This window comes from Rattus rattus, chromosome 1, assembly GCF_011064425.1.
Source record: "Rattus rattus isolate New Zealand chromosome 1, Rrattus_CSIRO_v1, whole genome shotgun sequence".
Classification (NCBI taxonomy): domain Eukaryota; kingdom Metazoa; phylum Chordata; class Mammalia; order Rodentia; family Muridae; genus Rattus; species Rattus rattus.
The window spans coordinates 170,303,133-170,308,304 of record NC_046154.1 but is presented as its reverse complement, the minus strand read 5'-3'; the positions used below and the strand labels follow the sequence as shown (position 1 = coordinate 170,308,304).

At 43.4% G+C, this 5,172-nt stretch overlaps 1 pseudogene; it reads left to right on the top strand.

Moving 5' to 3' along the window:
* The first annotated feature begins 919 nt into the window (after nt 1-919).
* Nucleotides 920-1,683, top strand: LOC116912301 (annotated as a pseudogene).
* The last annotated feature ends 3,489 nt before the right edge of the window (nt 1,684-5,172 follow it).

The following is a 5,172-nucleotide window of genomic DNA, read 5'->3' as shown; positions in this document are numbered from 1 at the left end:
CACTTCTTTGCTTCATCCATCTTGTCTAATTGGATGGCTGTATATGTATGGGCCCACATGTGGGGGCAGGCTCTGAATGGGTGTTCCTTCTGTGTCTGTTCTAATCTTTGCCTCCTATTCCCTGCCAAGGGTATTCTTGTTCCCTTTTTTAAAGAAGGGTGAAGCATTCACATTTTGATCATCCGTCTTGAGTTTCATTTTTTCTAGGCATCTAGGGTAATTCAAGCAGTTGGGCTAATAGCCACTTATCAATGAGTGCATACCATGTATGTTTTTCTGTGATTGGGTTATCTCACTCAGGATGATATTTTTTTAAATAATAAACTTTGTTAGAAAAATAGAAATAGGAAGAGAAAAGCTTAGAAGGCAATAATAAGAGGTAAACTTTATTTCAAAGTGGTAAAAGTTATAAGTAACATAATACAATATATCATTATATAATACTTTTTCTCTTTTATTATTTACTTTCATCTTGCAAAAAAAATATTTTTTTCTCCCAATGTTACATATAAGATCATGGCCTTGCACATGAAGCACTCTTAACACTGAGCCATACCCTCAGACCTTGGTGTCTAGAGACAGGATCTTAGGGTTTGGGTCAGACTGGCCTTGAACTCACTAACTGGTCCTGTCTGATCTCCAACTTTCAGTCCCCTGCCTCCTAAAGAGGTGCGCTGCAACATGACTATCCCATTTACCTTTAAAAAAAAAAAAAATAGGGGATGATTTTCTTTAAAATACATATATTCATCAAAAAAAAAAGAACAAAAAAAAAATATATATATATATATAATTCAAATGGTTCTATAAAAAAAAACATCACAAAAAAAAAATAGAAGGGTGTAACTCACATCCTGAATCTTCCCTGACAGAGCTGAGCATAACAGAAAAAGCTGCCCGAGCGTCCGTGATTTCTTCATGGGAACAGGATGTGATGCCTGAGGATGTGAGAAACTTCTGCTTGAGGACCAATGGTTTTCACCTGACCCGGAGTGTGAGGCTAGAGGACCACATTATTCCACTGGGGAGCATGGCGACTAACGGCATTTCAATGCTGACTCAGTCTTCCGTGTACTCTCTTCCTAACGCACCAACTCTGGCAGACCTAGACTACGACGATCCTCACGAAGGCAACGAGGACCCCCAGCTAGAGAAGCCTCACTTTGACAGTCTCAGTGCGATATTTGAGCTGGATTTATGCAATGCGGATGGGAAAGTTTGCCTCATCTAGAAAAATGGGAAACCTGGATTAGCTCATGACACTGAGATATGGTTCCTGGAAAGAGCATTATACTGGCATTTTCTCACAGATAGCTTTACCGCCTGCTCATCACCTGCCCAGGCCTGCCCCAGTGGCGATATGCCTTTACCAGTTATGGCATTAGCTCACAGGCCACCTACAACACAAGCCTGCTCACAGAAGAGCCCGACACCTTTGTGAACAAACTGGACCCCAGCAAAGTGTTCTAGAGCAAGAACAAGATTTTAATCCTCCAAAAGAAAGGGCCTGTGCAGCCTGCCAGTGACCAGAAAGGGCCCGGGCCCTTAGCTCCTCCTACCGCTAAGCCTTCCACAAGCTCTGGAAACCCTGTCTGGAAATTCTATCACCTCACATCAGTAATGTCCAGGCACAGATGGCCCTGTGGTGGCCCCATCCTCAAACAGGTGTCGGCATTCTTCTGAGTGGCCAAAACCTTAGGCCTTTGCTCCCACTGCCGTTAGCCAGGTGTTGGGACAATGACACTGAATTCTCCCCAGGAGTCCCTTCCTCTGTAGGTTGTGCCAACCTCATCTCCAAAACTGACGAAGACTTTCAGATGTACCCAGAGCGTTCTTACATCTATGCCCAATCCTTAACTTCTTAGCAGTAATCAGAGAGGCCATCCTCCCAAATAAACCCGTGGTTTGACTCATGGAGCAGCCATGACGACTAGTTACGTGACCATCTCGGTTACGAAAATTGCATAACTTCTATTGAATTAGACACACTTCAGGTATGATAGTAGATAGTAGATTCCATATTGGACGGCACCGAAAGGAGAACATTTCTGTCACGGAAATACCTCGGACGGAATTGCACGTGAACACTTTCACACTGTTCTGCAGATACGATAATGTGCGATAACGTGAATGCCTTACTTTCATGGACTTTATGTTTTGAGGAAACACTTTCAAAGACATGGCCTTCTGTTCTCTACAACCTATAGCACACATTGCACTCGAGTCATTTTTTTTTTAATTTGCTATAAAATATCGTGTTCCTGACCAGTTTCTACGTTTGCCAAAATCATCTTCAAAGGAGACCAAACCTTGCTGTATTTTATCTGCTAGTTCCCGGGGGCATCGTTTGCAGATAAAGCCAGTCTGTGAAGAATTTCCAGCTCTTCTGCTTATTCACAGTGGGGTACTGTCTCTCCCAGCTTGCTTAAGTCTAAGCAGTAGCCTCCCTAGGTCAGTGTGGGATCCCAAGAGGCCTTTGTAAGTGTCCTATTCGAAAGGCATTTTCCCATAGAAGCACCTGAGCCATCCCACAGGCTTATCACGTGTCGTATATTAGGCGTAGAACAGATCTCTGTAAAGAAAGATGGTACTCTGATTTTCAGTTAAGAGAGAGGGGAGGGGGAGGAGGGAGAAGTGGAGGGAGGTACAGGAAAGATAGTTCATGGGTATGTCCCTTGAGAGATGAGAGGTGGAGGCAGGGGGATCGAGAGTTGGAGGCCAGCCTGGCATCATAGTGAGTTCAAGGTAAGACAAGTTCCACCTATATTCACCTAACACAAAAGAGAAATCACAGAGGTGCAGGAAAAAAATTAATTAAGGAGCTGGAGAGATGGCTCAGAGGCTAAGAGCAGACTGCTCTTCCAGAGGTCCTGAGTTCAATTCCCAGCAACCACGCAGTGGCTCACAACCATCTGTAATGAGATCTGATGCCCTCTTCTGGTGTGTCTGAAGACAGCAACAGTGTACTCAACATATATAAAATAAATAAATCTTTTTAAAAAATTAATTAAATTGGGGCTGGAGACATGGCTCAGTGGTTAAGAGCACTGACTGCTCTTCCAAGGTCCTGAAGTTCAAATCCCAGCAACCACATGGTAGCTCACAACCATCTGTAATGAGATCTGATGCCCTCTTCTGGTGTGTCTGAACAACTACAGTGTACTTATATATATAATAAATAAGTAAATCTTTTTTAAAAAATTAATTAAAGACACCCAAGAAGATATCAAAAGAGTCTGAACTAAAACTGTGACAGTGACAAAAGGAATTGAATTTGTTTGGATACTAATACCTGCTTAAAGTTAATGCCCAAGTTAGCCAGGCACCAGAGTCAGAGTTGAAGTCATTAGCTTTGTAGCTGAGTCAATCCCAGGAAGGTCAACTCCTGAGTTTTGGTTTTCTTACTCACATCACACTAACATCAAGTTCCCAGCGTACCTCAGGATAGGGACCTCATGGGGTCTAACACTGTTTGAGTTTTTTGGTTTCATTTGATCTTTGGTTTTTCAGACAGCATTTCTCTGTGTACCCTGGCTGTCCTGGAACCCGCTCTGTGGCCAGGCTACAGAAATTCACGTGTCTTTCTCTGTCTCCCTCCCAAGTGCTGGAAAGCGTGTGCTACCACCACTCGGCTTCTGACACTGAATTTAAACCCAATCTCTATAGGAGTAGTAATTTTCTAAAAAATTAAAACAGTAGAAGGTGCTGTAAGTGAAATGAACATTAATTTTATCATGGGAAAACGTAAACCTTGTGGTAAACAAAACGAAAAATCCCAAAATTGAAATGAATACAGCAGATTAGTCATGGTTATTTCACTAGGATTCTCCAGAGGAACAAAAACGACAGTATAATTAATAATTCATATTTAATTTTAAGAGGGTGTTTGTTAGATCAGCGGCATATACAGTCAGAAGCTAAATAGTCACACAATGACTGGCTGTAGAGGAGAGCCAAAACACCTCAGTCCCAGAAGACGGAAGCCTGGGAGCAAGACAGATCAGTGGCAGAGTACAGTTCAACTCTGAGAGCCTGAGGTCCCCTGGGAAATCGCTAATGCTGGTCTCCTAGGGGAATCACTCACATTGAAAGGCTGAAGAACCTGGAGCATCTGACACCCACAGGGACTCGCACCCGCCGAAGGATACTAAGCAAAGTGGGTTGAGCATGCGCACTCCAGCTTTTTGTTCCGTCCAGACGCACCCCACCCAGAACAATATTGTTCCTTTCTTCAAAACGTTATCTTCTCACTTAGTTCATAGCCCACGCACCTATATGTTCTGTAAGCATCCAGAAATGCTTTACCAAATTTCTAGCCATCTCAACCCAGTCAAGTTTGCAACCAAGAATACTACAATTGTTTTTAGTCTGCTTTTTGTTGTAGTAAAGAAGTAATTTTTAATCTTTAATTTAAAAAAGACAAAAGGTTTGGACTGGAGAGAGAGCTTAGTGGATAATGCATTTGCCAGACAAGCATGGGGACCTGAGTTCTGACACCCCCACCCAGAAAAAAAAGTCAGGTATGGAAGCCTGCTTCTGTACTTCCAAGGTTCTGATAGCAAGATGGGAGGCAGAAACAGGAGAATCCCTGGAACCTCCAGGACAGAAAGACTAGTAGTACACGCAGAGGCAAACAGCAGTCTCTGCCTCAAAGGAAGGTATAGTTCAGTCAGGAAAGCACTTGCCTTGCAAGTACAAGGACCTGAGTTCAATCCCCAAGGCCCACATAAAAATGCCACTTGTGGTAGCATGCTCTTGTAACCCCAGCCTTAGAGACTCTGGAACAAGCCAAACTAGCCTAGTTTGTGAGCTCCAAGCCAGTGAAAAAAGTAAAGCGGACAAAGTTTAGAACAGAGGCTGAAGGAATGACCATTCAGAGCCTGCCCCACATGTGGCCCATACATATACAGCCACCAAACTAGATAAGATGGATGAAGCAAAGAAGTGCAGGCTGACAGGAACCGGAGGTAGATCTCTCCTGAGAGACACATGCAGAATACAGCAAATACATAGGCGATTGCCAGCAGCAAACCACAGAACTGAGAACAGGACCCCCGTTGAAGGAATCAGAGAAAGGACTGAAAGAGCTGAAGGGGCTTGAGACCCCATATGAACAACAATGCCAACAACCAGAGCTTCCAGGGACTAAGCCACTACCCAAAAACTATACAT